The sequence below is a fragment of the Hemiscyllium ocellatum genome, chromosome 27 (genome assembly GCF_020745735.1).
Source record: "Hemiscyllium ocellatum isolate sHemOce1 chromosome 27, sHemOce1.pat.X.cur, whole genome shotgun sequence".
Lineage (NCBI taxonomy): Eukaryota > Metazoa > Chordata > Chondrichthyes > Orectolobiformes > Hemiscylliidae > Hemiscyllium > Hemiscyllium ocellatum.
The window spans coordinates 1,572,950-1,595,450 of record NC_083427.1 but is presented as its reverse complement, the minus strand read 5'-3'; positions in this window follow the sequence as shown (position 1 = coordinate 1,595,450).

Sequence of the window (22,501 nt, the reverse complement as noted above, 5' to 3'; positions counted from 1 at the left end):
ATCCCCTCCCAGCCATTCATCAATCTGACTTGGAAGTATGTATCTGTTCCTTCACTGTTGTTGGTTCAAAATCCTGGAATTCCTTCCCGCATGGCATTGTGGGTAAACCTACAGTAGGTGCACAGCTGTGGTTCAAGAAGGCAGTTCACCAACAACTTCTAACGGGCAATAGATATTGGAAATAAACACTGGCCAGCCAGGAACACGTATATTCAACAAATGAATAAATAAAATTGAAAAAAGGAGAGTGGTTGGTCATTAGGCATTTCGAACTTTCTCCCTATTCAATGTGGTCATTGTTCTTCATCCAACTGCTATCGCGCAGCACGAGGAACCTGGTTTCAATTCCATGCTTAGGCAGGAGCCTGTGTTGAGTTTTCACATTCTCACCATGCCTGCTTCGGGTTCCATTGGGTTCTCTGGTTTCCTCCCACAATCGAAAGAGGTACGGTTTACCATATTGCTTCGACTAAATTGCTCATTGTGTTCAGGGATGTGTAGGTTAGGTACGTTAGTCATGGGACAAGTCGGCTTACAGCGAAAGGGTTATGGGGGGGGGGGGCGGTGTCTGTGTGGGGTGCAGTTCGAAGGATCGGAGCAAATTTACAAGGCCAATGGGTGTGTTTCCGCTCTTTAGCAATTTTTAAAAAGAAACAAACTACCCGCCCCTGCTTTCTCACCATACCCTCTGAACACTTTATTCCTCAGAACAATATCGAACTCGTTCCTGAAAACATTCAACGCTTGGCCTCAAGTGCTTTCAGTGGCAGAATCTTTGACAAACTTCGCCATGATTGGCAGAAAGCATTTTGACTCATCTCGGTCTTCAGCATGTTACGTGTGCCATAAATTTATGAATCCTGGTTCTAGATTCCCGAGACATCGAGAACATCCTTCCTACGTGTGCCTGACCTGCGCCTATCACAAATGCATACATTTCTATGAGATCATTCTTCATTCTTCTAAACTATAGCGAAAATAATTAAATCACTCCAGTCTTCCTTCCTTGGCATCCCAGGCATCCGAGTGGTGTCTTGGTCGGTTAGAGAGAGGGAAAAAAATGCGAAGTTTTACAGTGTTCCTCCTTTATGATTGTGATTCATAAAATTGATAATTCAGTATAGATATTCTTGGGGCCAGTGATTAGAGATAATTGATTTAAAACGCCAACATGCAACTATTCCAAAGGAAAATCCAATTGCTTGTCAAACGTTTATATTGCCAGATCTTGCATTTACTATTTTCAATTTTCTCCCGAATGTCCTTGTGATCTCAGTTCGATTCTGTATTAGTTAATATATCGCACGTTCAAATAACACGCACCCATGTTCAAAAGCTACGTCCACAATTTCATGAACTTGAGAAGTCCGTTTCATGTTATTTTATATTCTGTGCATAGCACGGTTTTTCTGAGAAGGGCCAGAGTTACAGAGACAGATCAAATGTTTCTTTTTTTTATTTGAGTTGAGATGTTATTATTGTTTCTCAAGATTTGGAGGATCCAATAATGTACTGGAGTGAAAAAAGTTGGAAATGACACAACAACAGATTATAGACTAACAGGTCCATTTGGAAGCATTAGCTTTCGAAGCGCTGCTTCTTCATCACATAGATGTGGAGCAGGAACATAAGACACAGCATTTAGAGCAAAACGTTACAGTGTCATGCGACTGAAATATATTATGCAAACTTAGATTAAGTCTTTCATCTTTCAGAATTCTTTTGCGAGCTCCTGTCCGTTAATATGCAGAACTCCTTTTAAGACTCATTCTCAACATTAGTGGGCGGCACGGTGGCACAGTGGTTAGCACTGCTGCCTCAAAGCGCCAGAGACCCGGGTTCAATTCCCGACTCAGGCAACTGACTGTGTGGAGATTGCACGTTCTCCCCGTGTCTGCATGGAGTTCCTCCGGGTGCTCCGGTTTCCTCCCATATTCCAAAGATGTGCAGGTTAGGTGAATTGGCCAGGATAAGTTGCCCGTAGTGTTAGGTAAGTGGTAAATGTAGGGGTATGGGTGGGTTGCGCTTCGACGGGTCGGTGTGGACTTGTTGGGCCGAAGGGCCTGTTTCCACACTGTAAGTAATCTAATCTAACAACTTCGGGTTTTCTGACAAGCTGTCACCTCAGCTCAGATAATGCATTAAAGGTGTAAGGTTAGAGTCTGGTTGTGTCCTCATGTTGGGGCAGACTGGTCATATTCCTGAAGTGGAATTTACAGGATCTTACGTTGATTGATTTACGTTTGAGTGAAATAACGTACAATTTTGCTAAAGCAAATTCACCTCATAAAATTGCATGTGGGTGCATGCAGGAGGGACAAAGTAAGTGTATGGGTGTGAATGCATGTGAGAGAATGTGTATTTGTGTGTAAGCTTGGTTAAATATGTGGGTGAGTGTGATGGGGTGTAAGCCTGTGAGAGCGTGCAGCATGCATGGGTGTGCGTGTGGTTTGTGGATGTGTGTGCAAATGATAGAGAACTTGTGTATGATGGTGGGTCTGTGTTAGTGTGTGAGTATGCTGGACTGTGTGTGTGTCTTCGTGCATGCGTTTGTATGTGTGTGTGTGAGTGAAAGGGAGAGACTGTAGTGCAGTGAGGTCATCTGTAGTGTCACATGAACACAAGATCCTGGTTGTGGCCATTCTTATGCGCAACAAACTTGACCATCATCCTCTGCTCAGTCATTTTCAATTGTTGCTTGTTCAGAAGTCCAGATTGGCGGATGGTTACCTGAACGTCCGAGGCCAAACGTCCCGGACGGTTGCTCTGACACGGTTTTATTGTGTTGTGGCCAACGTTGGCCTGAAGGTGGCGCAGTTTGCTGCGAATAATGATCTGATTAAGGTTTGTTGGTTGTTTAAAGGTGTGAAGTTAAGCACCTAGCCAAGACCTTTTCCCCACCTTCACTTCTTGCCTTGAAGCAAATACCAAACCCTAAACAGTCCGCAGCGAACTGCCCAGCCTTCGGGGCATCATCGACCACATCACTGTAAAACCCTCTGACGGAAACTGCTGCAAGACATGTCAGAATATCATAAGCATACTACAAACGCACAAGGTGACATACACAAGGCAACGTGTATGTGGCAGTACTTATATGACTCGGACAATGTTGCCTATCTCATACGCTGCAGGCAAAGGTACCCTCAGATATGTTACATTGGCGAGATAGAGCAGAGACCACAGCAACGGGTGAATGGACACCCACAACAATCACCAACCAAAGTTATTCCCTCAGTGGGGAAAAACTTCAGTGGTCCAAGATATTCGGCCTCGGACCTTCGGGTGACCATCCTCCAAGTGCGATTCAGGAAATGAAACAATGCAAAGTAGCAGAGCAGAGGCTCATAGCCAATTTTGATACACATGAGCGTGGCCTCTCTTACGGCCTTGGGTTCATGGCACACTACAGGTTACCCAACTGCACTATACACTCTCTCTCGACCACACACACACCAGAGTGCGCACACACACGCAAACACTCACACACACTCCCACATTCTCACACACTAAGATAGACTGTCTCTCATAAATCAGACCTCTCTCAGACACGCGCGCACACTCTGCACACTCGCACCCACACACGTGCCGTCTCACAGGCTCACATACATAGTTCACCAAGCTTACACATGCAAGCACACACCCTCTCACATGTTCTCACAGCCACACGTACACATTCACATGCACACACTCGCAATGGCTCTACAGCACGCACGCACACGTAAGTTTATGAGGTGATTTTTATTTGCAGAACTGAATTTTATTTTGCTCAAGAAATGCAAAACCAACAGACAATCCATGTAAGACTCTGCAAATCCCACTTGACAATTAGAACCAGTCGGACTCAAGATTAGTACATAGAAAAACGTTTGCCTCACACCTTTAATTCATTGCCTGAGGTGCGATGACAACATTTTTCAGAACAACTGAAATTATCTTGAGAATATGGATTTAAAAAGGGGTTCTGAGATTTACATATTAATGAAACAAAGCTAGCAATTCTAAAGCATGAAAGACGTAATCTAAGTCGGTTTAATATATTTCAACTGCAATAAACTGACATATTTTGCTGTAAATTCTGTGCCTTATGGAAATGCTCGACAACCACCTGAAGAAGAAGGAGCGCTTGGAGGGCTAATGCTTCCAAATAAACCTGTTGGACTATAACCTTGTGTTCGATGATTTTTAACTTTGTTCGTCAAGTTAATAAAGCAAAAAAATCTATATGCATTCAGAAGGAGCTGGGCTGGCCGCCTTGAGGCATGATCAGTTATGCTTTTTGTGTTGATGTAAAAAGTTACAACAACAATCAAGGGAAGGCTGGCTGACTAACAAAGGGACATTGTCAGGAAACAGATAGAAGTGCAAACAAATGTTAACTTGCAGGCATTAATTACATAACGATGGTGTATTGATTGTTAGGGAGTAACTTACAGTATGGAGTCGAGGGAAACATTTCTTTGGTAGAGAAAAATATCAGATTGGTAAATCCTTTCCTTTTTTTTAAAGCGATTCGTCACGAAAACCATCCATGTCACTTTCCTGGGGATATGTGAGCGAGATGTTGTCGTGATATAACAATGGTTTGATTCATTTATATTCGTAAATTGTGTTTGGTTGGCGAGTAGGCAGGGGTTGTGTAATCGTCTTGTGAAATTTAATTCACTTTTCTCAAGCTTTTTAATCCAATGTTTTCTGTGGTTGTGAATCTGAAGAATGATGAAGAAGGCAAATCGTAAAGAGATACATAAACAAGTATCAGGAGGAGAGAGATAGGGATATGGTTTGTGAGAGGGTCTGAAGCTACGAAATACAGAATAACGTGAACATACTGACTGAGGCACATACCTATAATGACTTTGAGAATGGAAATCGTGAGATTTGGAAGCAGAATCTGGAAGATTATTTTTCTGAAAAAATTGTTATGATCTCACATTCCTGGTCTTGAAATAACGAACGTTACACTTTACTAATGTTGTAGCAATTAAATAATGTGTGAACCAGTTAGAAGGCACAGCATGTTGTTCAGCATTGAGCGACATGAAGGAACAGAGAAAGGTAAAGATAATAGACAGAGTAAAGGTGCAAAGAGACGAAGGCTACTTTGTTTTTCAATTAGTAAGTCGGCAACTCCGAGGCTGGCAATCCTGCCAAACAACACGACAGACGAAGGTTCGATTCATACTTTGGATGACTGCTTGTATGGAGCTTGAGAATTTTTTCTGTCTTCTGCAGTAGCGATGGTTCTTCCACTGTCAAAGCAAATGTATGTGGATTAGCCATGAGAAATGCAGATTTGTAGGTATACAGTAGAGTGTAGGTCGGGTGGGATACTTTCAGACGGTTGGCTGTGGAATCCATTGGCCAAGTGTTCGGTTTCCACAAGATAGGAACAGTATGCTAAATGACAGATGGAGAGAGCAATGAGTCAAATGGACTGATATGCAGAGCAAGTAACTTGTTTGCTTTAGACAACTTCACTTGTGTTGCATTATTTCTGGTCAATGTTCTTCCATTGTCTTTGGCGGTGCTATCTAAAAGTTTAAGGAAAAAGTAATTCCCTGTGCTTTGACTTAAAGTACAGCAAACAGTTTCCAGAGACAAGGCATATCTTCTGTAAATTACAGAATGAAGAGGAGCTATTTAACCTCAACCGTATAAATGGTTATATCTTACAAATAGATTTTGCAGTAACTATCTCATCTTGCGGCCGTGATTCTCGAATTATATCGAGGGCATTCAGTAGTGAAGGTGTTATAACGACGTATGGTATTCAAACTCTGATGTTACCTCTCCCAAAAGGTAGTTGACTACGGGATTGCCAACAACTGAGTTCGCTAGATATTTGCGATATAGCTTCACATCATACACTGTAGAAGTTGTTGAATTTATTCAAGACTCAAGTTAAACATGATTTTAAATCATGGAAGAACAGACCAAAGCATTTGAATATCTTTCAGCATTTCCGAAGCGCTCATATTACTTAACTTACATAAGTTAGTCACTTGATGACACAAGATACTGTTCCACAGATCAAATCTGAACGCATCAATTACTCACAGAACACCAACTACACTCTGGTGACACCACAAAACATCATTTTTCTCCACTCGATAATGACTTATTTTCCTTCAATGAATACTGAGAGAAAGATTCCGATCATGCTCAGCTAAAAGTGAAAGCAATACACCTGAATTTATTTTATTTGAAACCATGCATTCAGCCCTCGAAACTAGCGGAAGTATTATGCATTAGCAATTTTCTGACAGTTTTCCAAGTTCATGTGAATAAGAAAAAGCACGCCATTGAAATAGTGTCAAAGTGATGCATTCTTATTCTTGCATCCATAATACTTTCAGTGTATTTGACCCATTGTTTCTTGGCGTCTTTGTATTAATTTCAGAAAACTTCATCATAATTTTATTTTGTTGTTTGTTTTTAAGTAACTGAATTGGCTCTGAGCATGATAAACTGCTCAGAGTTCTTGTGATTCCCCTTTAGTAACATGAGCATATGTTAATTTTTGACAGGAAAGAGCTCACAGAACGACAGCTCTGAAGCACATTTTCTCTGAAATGCTCCAGACATGTAAGAAGTAAATTTCGCTTTCCAGAATAGGACCCAACGAATATAGTATTGTCACATGAGAGAAGCATCAATCAGCTTCCTTTTCGGTAAGTTTTAAACATTAAATTTTAAATTGAAATTACCAGACACTACATACTGAAGTTCCTTTCTCTTTGTTGATGTCAGTTTTTATTTTAACAATACGCTGCATTTACATTACTTTTGGAGGAATAAAATAAATCTGTGAAAGATTTATTTTAAAATGGTAGCATGCTGACAATTAGCAGTACCTTAAAGCATTATGGAAAAATATGACATGTGAAATAATAAACAATTACAAATAATCTTTTCACCGTTACTCCATCTGGTCATTTCAAGTATGTGCCTCACGAAATTTTCGAAGCTTTATTGCATGAATGATTTAATATAATTTGCGATGACACTTGTGTCAACAGTTATTTTCTCAATTCATTATTGGGTTAATAACGTCACTTGTAGAATCAGCAGTTTCTCCCCTTTACTTGGACTTTTGGAAACAAGGGGTTCACTTACCAATCATAGAAGTTTTCATTCCTGACCTCTTCTTTCAGCCAAAAGCTGATGGCTGACTATGGATCTCTGGACTCGCAACATTAACACGGCTTTCTTCTCCACAGATAGTGTTCTGAGTTTCTCTGACTTCCAGACTTGCAGCACCCACAACTTTTGGCTTTATGTTGTCGTCATGAGGCTCGATAAATCTGTGGTCAAACGTAATCCCAAATTATTGAGAGAATGATTCATTCATAATGGTTTTCATTTCGAAACTTGGCAGTTCTTTTGTGGAATTCACTCAAGAGTCATTGAAATGAAGCATTCAATTCAATTCAATTCAATTGCTTTATGTACTCAGTTTGTAGTTAATTATTTAGAACTGAAGGGTGGATTTTCTGTGCGTGAAATTCTACGACACTAACTCAGTGCTTTTCTGTGGCTCTCCATTTTACGATGATTTGAACATTAAGTTCCTTAATCCCAATCCGATGAACTGTGTAGTCTGGAACTGAAACGGAAGAACTCACAAGGGACACGAACACGAATGGTCCCATACAAGACTCTGAACACACTGATATGGAATACTATTTTTCACATACCATCCTTTTAATGAATCAATGACTTGAAGTCCCGTTCTGAAGCACTAGCATGTGCAGCAACAAGATATAGATTTCAGAAGTTCAAATACTGAGCTCATTAGCTCAAAGGCAATTAATTGTGCATTACTATTGACCATACAAGTGTCACGCACACCCCAAGAGCGAATTCAACAACAAAATCAATTGGCAGCTCTTCAAACGTATAAAACTGAAAGAGATTCCACTTAGATTAGATTACTTACAGTGTGGAAACAGGCCGTTCGGCCCAACAAGACAACACCGACCCGCAACCCACCCATAGCCCTACATTTACCCCTTACCTAACACTACGGGCAATTTAGCATGGCCAATACACCAGACCCGCGCATCTTTTGATTGTGGGAGGAAACCGGAGCTCGCAGAGGAAACCCACGCACACACGGGGAGATCGTGCAAACTCCACACAGTCTGTCGCCTGAGTCGGGAATTGAACCCGGGTCTCAAGCGCTGTGTGGTAGCAGTGCTAACCACTGTACCACCGTGCCGCCCACCAGCTGACTGAATTTTACCACAAAATGTATTTATTCATTGGTGGCATAATGGTTACAATAACTCAGGATGAATTTTACAAACTGAGTCATTGAAGGAAACACAAAGCTGGAAAAAAATTCTGAAAGTATTTGTTCGATTAAGCGACGGGAACTTCCGAGAAAACTGGAATAAAACTTCAATAATATTTGGAATCATGGAGGCGTACAGCACGGGAAAAAAAACCTTCAGTTCAACTTGTCCATGCCAAACAGATATCCTGAACTAATCAAGTCTCACTTGCCAGCACTTGGCTCATATCCCTCTAAACCCTTCCTATTCATACATCCATCCAGGTGCCTTTAAAATGGTACCAATTGTACCAGTCTCCACCACTTCCTCCAGCAGATTCTTCCATACAAGGATCACCCTCTGACAAAGCAAGCATCAAAAAGATCCCCTGAGATCCCTATTAAAGATTTCCCTTCTCACCATAAACTTATGCCCTCTAGTTCTGGATTGCCCACGCTAGGGGAAATATTTGTGTCTTATTATTATGCACGCTCCCATGATATTATAAACCTCTATGATGATTTTATATACCTTAGCCTCTGACGCTCCATGGAAAGCAGCCCCAGCCTATTCAGTCAAATCCTCCAAAATTGGATACATCCTTGTCAACCTTTTCTGAGCCTTTTTTATTATAGTCCAGCACATTATGTTGACAAAGTTCACCGTTGCGTTGATCGACAAATAATTTTGTTGATAAAATAAAACAGGAGCAACATTCAAAGTGAAGATGCGCTTGAATTCTATCGTTGGATGCAAATGAATTTCATAGGCTTAGCAAGATGTCAGACGTTCTGATTGTTTGCTATTGTTCATGTAAATATCACTCCAACAATAGCCTTATCTTCAAATCTTATGAAGCTATATTGTAAAGAAGAGAGAGTACAAGTTTTAAGATACAAAGCAAACATTCATTTCTTTCATGGCAGAGGTGACACAGGGATTTTTCACTGTCTTGGAATTCAACTCTTTTAAAACAATATCGCTTCTAACATTCCGGTATACATCAAGCCACATTGTAACTCTGATAGATAGCAATTTCCAAGGATTGCATCCAATTGATATGAAGGATAGAATTTCATATTTTATCTACAAGTAAATACATTATGCAGGTGGCAATGTAAGTTCTTTTTTACCTCGTGTTTCTTGTAAAAGTCAATGGTTCCTTCAAAATATTTGTCCAAGGGCCACAGAATGTTTTGTTTGATGTTCCTGATAGCTTCTCGGAATATATCCCCGCATAATGCTAAAACATTGTTTGAAAGATTTCTCCAGTTTTGGCAGTTTCACTCCCGACCAGGTATGGCAATCCTGAATCTATTTCTGGGTTTACCCATTTGGCAAGGTCTTGAGACTGGCATTACATTTGGAAGGGAAAATACACAAAGTTAACTTTCTTCTCAATGTGTATCCTTATATGTGAAAGCTTTATTGAAGATTTCCTTTTCTGAGTCATTGATGTAATTGTCAGAAACCTTTATCGTCGATCATTTCTTCCATCCACAGAATACCTTGAATACGGACACTGTGGTGATGCAAAGGAGTGTTTACTTCCGCCTTTTAATTTTGCTTTGGATTGTTCTATTATCTAATTATTTGGCTTAATTCTATTTTTTGTTGTTCCACGTGGAATGTCTGGATCTTGTTTCAGTGAGGAATTCAAGATTAATGTGCTGTTTGACATTCTGAGCTTCTTAATTATAATTTAAATGCTGTGGTAGGAACGCTTTTCATGTTTATTTACTTGTAAATGCCTTGCTCAATGTTAAAGGCTTGAATCAGAAACCCTGCCACTCATGCAATATCCGGCCTAATCATTTGTACTGAGTTTATTTTAATTTATGGAATTTCATCAGTTCTTTGATTTCTTGCATTTAACAGTAAACTTAAAGAAGGAGAATTGAATGTGCATGTTAAGAGAAGAAGTTAAGCAAGCAGTTCTAATCGCTTTTCTGAGATTCTATCTTTACAAAGCGCAGTTGCTGATCGGCGTGCCACTGGGCTATTCGCTTCAATGATTCACGTTCCCACATAAGCTGGAAGTAAAAGTTTAGACGAGTGATGTCACATAGAACGAGAAGCCAATCGGAAATAGGGAAAGACTGTCTTGATCACACTGAATATCAAAAATCACAACTTAATCATATGAAAACCTGTCATGAAATGGGAAATGTTTACAGGTTAACTGTTCTTGACTTGCGTACATATTAATGAGCAGCACGCTGGCTCAGTAGTTTCGAATGCATGGTGCTTCAGTGGTTAGCACTGTGATCTCACAGCGCCAGGCACCTGGGTTCGATTCCAGCTTTCGGCGAGTGTACTTTGGATGTGCTCCGCGTATCTACGTGGGTTTCTTCCGGGTGCTCCGGGTTCCTCCCACATTCCAACGAACAGCAGAGCAGATGAATTGGCCATGCTAATTTGCCGATCGTGTTTGGAGCTTTAGTCAGGGGTGAAATTAGGAGAATGAGTCTGCAGTGGGTTACACTTCAAAGAGTCAGTGTGGGTTTGTTGGGCCAAAGAGCCTGTGCCCATACTGTAGAGAATCTAATCATATCATGACCAAATGCTCGTTGCCTTCCACGGAATCTTACAGGGGCATTTTGACAAGATGACTAACATCCGATTTCAGTATCATGCATCCGTCTCCAAGATTTATGAAACGCTTGAATAGACTGGTTCTTTTTGAAACAGCATGTATCAACATTGAACACAACAATTTAACCCCAAATGTAATCTACATTTATGTTTAGTGGATCCATTATATATAAGAAAATACAATCCTTGTATTTAACATAACTAGTTTATCTTTAAGAGAGATTTAAGTTATTTAAAGCAATTTCCTACTTTTCTTCTCCGTCTCATTGGTAGTTACCTGAATTGTTTTCGAGGCTCTTTGTTATGTTTTACTTTGAAAAAAGGCCAAACTGTAACTACTTTCAGCTGTCTTTCTCCTCGATGCACTTTGGATATCTATAAATTAAACTTAAATAAGGGATATTGGGGTGGAAGACAATATGATTTCCTTTATTATGTTTAGGAATGTGGGTGCACAGGAAATATAGTATTTAATGTCCCTTTATGATTGCCCTGAGATATGTGATCGACTTTTAACTGCAGTTCGAAATGGTTTCACAAAATGTTCGGTATATTCTCAACTGATACCAGACAGATACATTGCATCAAATAAGGCATAAAAACGACAACAGAAAATCCATCCCTGTGGAATCTGCATGACGTTGTATCTGACGGTTAGATCCAGATTGAAGAAACTGTTTCACAGGCGATTCAGAAATGAGCCTGACATTGCCGTATGCACGTAATCAAATGTCTCAAACACCTCCATCATCTTCTGTCAGCTATTTATTTCCTTTTTTCGGGCGTATCCAGCAGAGTTTGTGACGCAGGAAATCAGTCAAGTATGAGTTTATCTCACAGTACAGAACATTGACTCTGGAGTTCATGAAGTCTCACGGCATCAGGTCAACATTTTGCAAGGGATCCTCATCAACCAATTAAATCAGTACTCCTCCATGCTGAGCACGAATTGAAAAGAGAGCTGGGGTGGCACGCAATGGGGTGACCAGTAAGAAGGAAAAATATAATTGACCTCGTCCTCACGAAGTTGTCTGCTGCAAATGGACCTCGCCATGACATTAATGGTAAGAGAGACCAGTGCACAGGCATGTTATCATGGCAGAAATCATTGTCACAGTGAGAATAACTGCATTGTATTGTGTACAGTTGTCATGCTAAACGAGATGGACTCGGAACAGATCTAGAAAAACAAAACGGGGCATCAGTGTAGTGGCACATAGAAGTATCAGAGAGAACTTTTCTCCAACAAACTTACAACCTCATAGCTCGGCAGAGCCAATTTGCAACAACAGCAATGAAAGGGGTTCAACACTGGTTCAATGAAATATGCATGAAAGAAAGCGAGTAGCAGCACAGGAATGATTTTACTTTCCTACTTATTCATACGATCACCTTTCTTTCTATTTAGTAACAAATACATAAATATCTGTATCTTGGTGACTTATACCTAAGACTTAAACCTGTTATGTGGTGACTTGCAAACAATTGTTCTCTGTCCAGAACATGTGATAGTAATGCTAATTCAGTTCAATTCAATGAAATTCAATTCAGGGATAACTAACTGGGTTCGATCTCGGCGACTGTCTGTGTCGAGATTGTATATTATCCTTGTGTCTGTAGATTCCCCCAAAAGTCCAAATATGTGCAGGCTCATTGCATTGCGAATATCACGATGTGCTCAACGGTGTCCACTGAACTGCATGCTCGGAGTTGGTTTTGGCAAAAGCTCCACTGCCGGATTGCAACGATGTGGCAGACAGTGGAACTGTGTGCAGTGTGTGCAGACATGTTGGGCCGAATGGCCTTTTTTAATCTGTCAGAATTCTGTCATTATATGAAGTGCCTCGTGCATGACCAATCTCGACAGACTCCAGATGATTCTTGATTTGCCTGGTCAGTTAACTCTGACAACACTCAAGAAAACAGGTCATTTGATTGGCAGCGAATACACCACCATTTGCCATTTATTTCATGGTACTCTCTAAGAACAATGTGCAAACCGCATGACAGAAATTCAACAGGGCGCGAATTATAATAGTATCTTTAAACAGCAACTTCCTATCTACTTCGACTTCCATGGAGAATGACAATGGATTCAGTTGCACTTGCACATCACCAACTGCAAGTTCCCTTCCACAGCAGTCACCATCGACACCGACAAATCAATCACAAGTCCTCTGATTTCACTGAGGAAAAATCCTGGAACTTGCTCCTGGAAGATATTGTGTTATATCTTCACCAAAGGCACTGCAACAATTCAAAGAAGATGTTCACCACCACATTGTAAAGAGCAACCAATTACGAAAAATAAATGTTCATTCGGTCTTCTCATTAACCCTTGCCAATATGTCTTCTTCTAACTCAGAGACTTCTGGGTCATCCTGTACTAAGAATCATAAAGTACTACAGCCCTTTAGTCCAAACTGTCCCATGCCGAGCAAAGGTTCCGCCCACAATTACCCGATTTCTCTGCACTTGGTCCACATCTTTCGAATCCTTTCCTAACCATGTATTTAAACGTGTGCATTTCAAATATTCATAACGTACCCGCCTCCGTCACTTCCATTGACAGCTCATTCCGCAAACGTCCCACTCTGTGTGTTAAAGAAAAGCTTATTCATCTGGTTCCATTTCATACTTTCCCCCCAATCTTGAACTGATACTCTCTAGTCCTCCATTCCCCAATCCCGAGGATATGATTGAGTGCATTCACCCTATCTATGCCTCGCATGATCATATGCAACTCTATAACATCCCCCCTGGGTCTCCTTCGCTGTAAAGCAGAAAAGGCCTAGCTTGTCCAACCCTTCCTCTCGTTCAGACTCTTGAGTCCTTGAAACATCCTTGTAAATGTCTTCCGACCACTTTCTTTCCTACAAAATGTTGTTAAAAATTGAACACAATACTCCAAGTGTGGCCTGACCAACGTCCTGCTTATCTGCAATATAACTTCATGACTTCTATACTCAATGCCTTGACTGACGAATGTCAGTGTGCCAAGAGCCTTCTTCACTATCCAGTCTACCTGTGACTCCATTTTCACAGAACGGCGAACCTGAGCTCCAAGATCCCTCTATTCTACGACACTCCTTAAGGCCCTATCATTCACCATGAAATTCCTTCCCTCTTTTGATTTTCTGAAATGCAGGATCACAATTATCAAGATTAAACTCCATTTCACGGCCGACCTTCCCAGCTGAACAAAGTCGTGCTGCAATTTTTGATACCCTTCCTCTGTCCAAACCTATGTCAGTGTTATCAGCAAACGTAGTAATCATGACTTGTACATTCTCATCCAAATCATGGATATAGATAAGGCATAGCAATGGGCCCGGTGCCGAGCCCTGATGCATTCCATTACTCACAGACTTCCACTCCAACAAGCATCCTGACATTATTACCCTCTGCTCCTCCCATTAAGCCAAGTTTGCGTCGATATTTTCCAACCTACCCTGTAAGTCCATGCGATCTAATCTGCCAGAACACATCCATTCTCCTACATTTACCCCTTTACCTAACACTACGGGCAATTTAGCATGGCCAATTCACGTTACCTGCACATCTTTGGACTGTGGGAGGAAACAGTCACAGGGAAAATTTGCAAACTCGAAACAGTCAGTCGCCTGAGTCGGGAATTGAAACCGGATCTCAGGCGCTGTGAGGCAGCAGTGCTAACCACTGTGCCACCGTGCCACCCACCATGTGGCATCATAAGCCGCCTTGCCTTTGTCAACCTTCCTGTTCACTTCATCAAAGAACTCTAGCATATTTGTGAGGCATGATCTCTCACGCACAAAACCATTCTGACAGCTATTCAAATCCTGTATTTCCAACGGCATGCCCATCTTAACTCTCCGAATCTTCTCTAGTAACTTACCCAACTCAGATGTTGAGCTTATTTTTACCCATCTCTTTGCAGCTCATCTTCAATAATGGGCCCAAATTCGCTACACTTCAGCCTTCTCGGTCTTCACCCGTGGCTACCAATGACGCAAAAATATCAGTCAGGTTCTCTGAAATTTCTTCTCTAGCTCCTTGCAAAATTTTTGGATATATCTGGTCAGGGCCTGGAGATTTATCTTCATGCATGCTAATATACACAGAAGTTTATCTACCGTGATAGCGACTGTCCCCAAGCCATCATGCCATCTTCCCTACGTTTCTAAGTCTTCACGTCTTCCTCCATGGTAATCACAAAGGACAAATAATCATTGGGAACCTCGCTCATATTCTGCAGTTCTGCACATACATGTCCACTTTGGTCCACAAAGGATTCTATTCTCTCTCGGTGTCATTTTTCCTTCAATATACTTAAAGGACTTCCTCAAGATTTCGGGAAGGAATTGGTAGTTGTTGTTATAAATTTTTTCACGTTGAAAGCAGAATACAGCATAGGAGTGATGAAATGAACCTGGTGATCACAGGTTTGGTGATGCAATAAAATTTCAACTTGCCGTTCTTGAAAACACAGCTGTTAATTTTGTCATCCTGATACTGATTGACACGATGTCCATCATAGTGTAAAAAACATATACTTATTGTGTTAGAACAGTAGATTCCGGATCATGTAACGTAGATCAGAAATTTAGTGAGTCTTAGTCTACTAGTATTGGAACTAGAACATTTTCTCTATTGCAGTCCACTGGGCTGGAGATCCTGGATCGGAAAGTGCGTAATTAGCTGTCCAGCCTACGTAGATTTCTGCAGGATAAGAGCAGGACAGCCGTCATCTCTGCGTTAATCTCGGCCGTGGATGAGATCAAGGTGTAAAATTCATGAGGACGCATTTCATCAACTGTCAAAAGAACAATACTTTGCTGAGTCCGTTGTTTGTACAGATTTAACAATTTTCGTTGTTTCCCATAGTATACTTATGGAGGTGTAGAATTATTTTCTACCTCAAAGACTTACACATAACTCCAATTGTTCATCAATGAAACTCATGCTTAATTTTGGTAGCTTTACCTCCTTCTCATGTTCAATTACCAGAAGGTCGAGTTGATCAGCTTTTAAAAACAAAGATAGGAACTGATGGGATGCAATCATTTAATGCATATTCAGATTAGTATTTACAGAAGGAACAAGGTCGAAGTTATAATATTGCATATTCCTATTTATATGGGCAATATATGTGGAGAGTGAATGATTTGCTATAACAGTAGCTCATTTGACTTGCCACTGAACCCCAACTAACCTGCACATTCTTTGACGTTATGGGCAAATGACATGGTTAATTCACCCAATCTGCAAATCTCTGGACTGTGCGAGGAAATCTCTGTCAATATGCGGAGTACGCGCAAATTGCACGCAGATACTCGCCCGTGGAATAGGAACTAATTTCCTGATACTGTGAGGCAACGGTGTTCACCACTAAACTACTGAGTCCCTGTGCCATGAGTGTCGGGTGAAATATTTGAGGCCACACTGCACCGGGGACGCGATTTGAATTCCTGGATCAGACGAGCGTCTGTTTGGAGTTTGTAAGCCTCCCGGTGTCTATGAGCATTTCCATGCTATCTAAAAATCTGCACGAGGCAGATTGGCCATGCAGAAAAGTTTCGTGTCGCGTGGAGGTTAGATTGGTAAGCATTATTTAAAACAAAAATACTGTTTGGTGACAGGGCGTGGGTGGATTTGGATGAAATGTTCTTCAGGTTCGTGCAGACTCAATGGGATTAATGCTTAGCAATGCTAACTCAGAGCACCAGGGAATTGGTTTTGATTCCAGACTTGGGTGACAAACTGTGTGGAGTTTCTGCATTGTCGTATGTCTGCGTGACTTTCCTCCAGTGCTCTGGCCCAAGAGAAAGTTTTGGCTGAGATTGATATTTCATAGTTTTTCCCAATTCACTACCATTACTTGATGCTTGCTCACAGTGATGAATTTACTTCCATTCCTCTGAGGATTTCTAGTTGCCACTTACTCTTATTCTTCTGTTCTCTTACTCCTATCTACTTGGAAGAACGTAGTAATCTCTTCTAAATCGCTGCAGATGATTTCACACAAAATGGTCACTGTCTGTTTAATCCAAATCTTTTTCATGAAATTGTTCATTGTGTTGACAGAAATGTCTGTCTCATGGCAAACACCTAAAAATAATCAGGGATAGTTATGTGTTACAACAGTTCCAATATGTGTGAAAACGTTATGGATATTATTGCGAGTTTTCTGTCGTTATATTTGGTTATGTAGTTCCCCCCTATCTTGAATGAAGTGGTGTAACATTTTCAGCAATACATTTGGTGATCTTTCCGCCAATGTGGAGTTTCTAGAATAAAATGTGAAGTGACAGTTTCCATGCTGATGTTGCAAATGTTCATTGATTAAACTAACTGTAATTGTTAAGTTTTTGGCTTTGTGGCCTATGGAGCTAGTTCAAGTGTGAATTCTTAAAATTGACTGCAAGTATCACCCATTCAAGTACCGAAATGAAACTGTCTTAACTATCCAATTCAAAAAAGTGGATACAAAGCATCACATCTGTAGAACTCGTGCATCCTTCGGCACATGTTTCTTGTTTCTTTGCAACAGTGAGACATGTTTGGAAATGTACCGTAGGAACTCTTCTGTTACTTGGTTCTCAGGAGGAAAAAGGCTGTCGAAATCATTTAAATGCTTCCAACATGTTTTCAAGTGAGAATCACGAGGAAATATTTAATATTAGGTACAAAAACTTTATCCAAATACGCTGGATGTTCAGAGTGCTAATATTAACGCCATGAAGATCAGATGTCGCAACAGAGGTAGATTATTAGCTCTACCAGTCTGCTCCGTTTGTTCAATGTAGCCAATGTTGATTCTCAACTGCATTTTCTTGCCATTTTCCATTCCATTACTGATCGAAACGTCTATCAATTCCAAATACCTGACATCACAAGATTCATTACAAATTGAATTTCAACCTCTGGCTTCTCTTCTCCTTGTCCTCGGCTCCTGTCGTATGAACGCTTCATACCATGTTTAAAAATATTTCACCAGATTCTTCCAATAATCTCCGATTTGTAAACCACTTTTGAATGCCCGTACACTTCCTGTTGTATCCCACGTCTCTTGCAGCGTATTTCCTTCATTGATAACGCGATTCTTGTCGAGATTAACATCAAAGTTGAAATGTTATTGATGGTTTTCAACCACCTTCACTGCTGCCCCATTATTATTTTTCTATGGAAATTTCGCCAACCTCTTCTCGAAAATCCCAAATCTGCATTCCTTGGATTTCAGACTATTGCATCTTTGATATCTTAGAACTGGTGACAGATGTGTCTGCAAATATATTTTGCTTCACCCTCGACTTAATATTATCTGCGAGACTGTGATCTTATTTCCAAATACGCCTGAAGGACTTAAAGGCATTCTTTGCAATTATAAGTGGGTGAGCGAAACGTAATGAATGGAACAAAATGGAAATTCCTAATTTATAAATGAAATAAATAAAATAAACTGTTCTTGAACTGGGCAAAGAAAAGTTACTTGAGAGTTCAGAAGCAGTTACTGTGTTGTTAAAATAGATAACCGAGGAGACGCTACATTGTTGGTTGTATCCAAAACCAAGCAATTACCATGGAGAAAAAGAATGGTGCAACTTTGTTTAAACTTACAAAAGTAACACTCAGAAATATATGGTTCCTACTCTTTCCATGCTTGCTTTCTAACTAACTCTCTCCTTCTCATTCACACTGTCTCTTTTGCACACTAGCGCCGTTTTAACGTTCGACCTCCAGTTTTCACTGCTTCCCTCTGTCTCTCTCCACCTTCTCCTCATTGCTTGGCATCCTTTAAACCCATACCTCGAGTTTTCACCTACCCTCTCAGCACCCATCGACGATCAATCTCCTCTCGTTCTATCTCTCAGTCTGTCGCTTTCTCCCTCATGCCCTTTCTGTATTAAACAAGCACACTTTCTTAGAGCTGACAGTACATTCCGTCCAAATATCTATGTGTGGTATATATTGCAACGTGGCAGCAGGAAGTGCTCGTGAATAGAATGTTTTTTCAGCTAATACAGGATGGAACACGCACACCAGTTCACCACTTCTTTTAATTTGGAAGAAACACATTCAATGTAAAAGAGCTTACAGGCCTCCTCCAGAATATTCAGGAACCCCTCCCACCCTGCCCCACCATTGCCAAAAGAATTGTGAAGAATTAGGGCTCTTGTGAAGTGCCAGTGTTCATGCCTTTGAATCGGGAGGCTCAGAGGCCAAGTCCAATTTGCTCAAGGGGCATGTCATAATATCTGTGAACAGTTTAATGAGGAAATTCCTACAACAATGTGAAAAGGTATCTAAGAACCAACAGATCCTAGTTGAAATCCCACCTGCTCCAGAGGAGCAGATTAGTATCTTTGAATAGCTTGACTGAATAAGTTGAAATGAATGTGTGAAGAGTCCTGAGCACAAAAGCTGTGGGTTCAAATCTATTCAATTCCTCGTTTCAAATTCCACCTGGTGGTGTTTAATCATATCTCTGTAGATTTAACGTATTCATATAGGTACCTCTGAACCTGTAGGCTCGGGTGCAAAAAATAATTGTTTTGGATGTATGCAATAGCATAACTGAACAAGTTGTTTCGAAAACATAGAAAAAAGATATTTAGAGCCCTTGCAGTACAGTGATAGTGGGAGAAAGTGAGGACTGCAGATTTTGGAGATAAGAGCCGAGGAATGTTTTTGCTGGAAAAGCGCAGCAGGTCAGGCATCATCATCAGGCAGAAGAATCGACGTTTCGGGCATAAGCCGAAATTTTTGGAAATAACCCCGGAATTCCTGAAGAAGGCCTGAGTTCAGCCCTGTCTGCTCCAGAGGTGTGCAATATCAACTCTGAAACTAAGCAGATAAAACATTGCAAAGCAGGATTGCTTGTGGGGAATAAAACTGTTCAGCTGTCACAAAGAGCACTTTCAGTTGGGAATGGTATTCTTTGTGATGACTCTGCGGGCTGCAGTGCTCATTGACCGGCCTTGAGCGTTGTCAATGACTTTTTTATTTACGTCAGTCTGTTTGAGGATCCGGTATCCATGCTGGGATCTTTACTGTTCGATATGCGTTAATGATTGAATGTGAACATAAAATGACTAATTAGCATGTTTATGGATGACTCGACAATTGTTGATGTCGTTGATAGTGAGCAGAACTGTCTCGGAGCAGAGTCTAATATTAATAATCTGGGAAATCGGGTAGAACCGTGACAGATGAAATTTAATTCTTTGTATTGGGACGTGATGCATTTTGGGAGATTGCAAAATGGAAAGACATATATCACGAATCATGCAACTCGAGGTAACACTGAGGAACACAGGGAGCTTGGTATATACGTCTATAGATCACTGAAGTTGCATGGACATTTGCAGTGGTGAACAAGGCATATGGGACACTTGCCCTCAAAGACCAAAGCAAAGAACAATAGGAGAAAGTAAGTCTTGTTACAACTTTAGAAGAGAAATTACTTAGATCAGAAATGCAATATTGTGTTCAGTTCTTGTTGTCACACTGCAAAAAGGATCTCAAAACAGTTGACAGGAGGTAGACGAGATTCGCCAGGATGTTAGTTGGCATGAAAGTCATGAGGAGAGACTGGTCACGCAGGGCTTGTCTGCGGGAGAGCAATTTGATGGTGCTGTCAGGCAGAAGTGTTAACCACTGAGCACCGTGCCGCCCCAACATATGAAATTGTGAGATTTTATTTTCTCTATGGTTTGCGTACTTAACACCATATGGCATTAGTGCAAAATGACGACTAAGCGGCTTGAAATTTCTTCTACCCAGAAGGTGTAGGAGTATATAATATTTGCCTGAGAGGGTGGTGGAGGCATCTCATAACATTTAAGAAGGATCTTGATGAGTAGTTATCATTTCAGGGCACAGAAGGCTGTGCAACAAATGAAGTTCAAAGGGATTAGTGCAGTTTGGTGTTTGTCTAGTCTCAGCACTAACTATTTTATTATTTTAAAGGTAAATATAACGCGTTGCATTCCAGAGGCAATTCGGTAGGTAGACCTTTCGAAATTAAAATACAACACAAGCTTTATTCATTCACTGTCGTTGAAATGCAACAAAATAAAGACAGAATTGCTTTATAGCAGAACAATAGCAAACTTAACAGAATAACAAATATAGTAAGCATTTCCAATTGATTTTTCCATTATAGTAAAGTCTTTGGTGATTACACAGGAACACCACAAGAGTTCAGCTGTGCATTGTTTTCTGAATGGCAATGTATCGGCCAATCACGGTTGAATTGCCAATCAATCAGCACACCTTTCACATCTATACATGAGCAATGTATGGCTGTTGGGATCAGACACCACATAAAAGATATTTATTGTGTCGGCATAATTAACTAACCGATCTTCGTGTTTGATAGGACAAGAGTAATCTAGCGGTAGTTTTAATTATACATATGCCATTCTGGAGTGAAATAGGAAACAATTATGACATACACTGTGCAATTAACTCTCGAAAGTTAATGGTTACTGGCAAGTTAAGCTTTCCCAATGAGATAGATGGATATGTGTTAACAACGGTGTCAAGGTTTATAAACTTTTCTGCCAGGCATTATTTGCGATCTAAATGAACACAATTACTGTCGATGCAATCTGATATGTCTCCTCCTGTTCCTCAGACGTGCAACAGCTCGCGTTATTTTGGATTAGTGGTGCTGGAAGTCCACAGCAGTTCAGGCAACATCCGAGGAGATTTTGCAGCTCTTCGGATGCTCCCTGAACTGCTGTGCTCTTCCAACACCACTAATCCAAAATCTGGTGTCCAGCATCTGCGGTCATTGCTTTTACCTAATAGCTAACGTTAGTCTCTAGGTGGAGTGAAATGCAGTGACATAAACCCATTCTCCTTTCCAGAAGTGCACGACGACAACAAAGTATAAACTGGTTTCTGATCATGTTGCACAGTGTAACTTTCTGTCGAAATTCCATTAAATGCGGCTTAGTTTTCAAGTAAGGAAAGGTCGTGGCTTTGATTCATCTCCAAAGAGAAAAAACTGAACGATTTCAATTGAGATTCGCTTTTGTATTACTCAATTGAAATCGCCAGTTTGACTGTGCTAAGTGGGGGAAGAAATAGTACATGGCAAATGTGCTGACAGGTTTTTGTTTTTCATCTATAATTAATGAAATGCAGTTTGGTGAAACTGGGCAAAGATTCTCATACTCTGACCATCACACCTATCAGGGACATAGTATTGAAGATTCAACGTCATTGTTTCTGGAATTTATTTGCATCGTTTTCAGGCCATTGAAATTAATGTTACCCATTCGGTTGTTTTGTGCGTGTATTATTGGTAGGGTTTTAACATCACTTCTCTGAAGCCCAATGTTATGTCACTTATACCCATTTTCCGCTAAGATATGATTGGCAGTGAAGCCAATTCATGTGTAACGTTGACGATTTTGTTTCCATGAAATATAATGGACGATCACTTCGATCTATTCCAATAACTATCGAAAATCACTGACTCAAATTTGATTTAGTAGGCTGATACCACTTGAATCTCTTAAAGTCTCTATACAAGAGCTGTTGAACCATTTATAATGCTCAGGAAATACCTGAAATGAAGATATTGTTGCAAACGTTATTATGTTGGAAACAGCTAACTAGGCTCAAGACAGGAA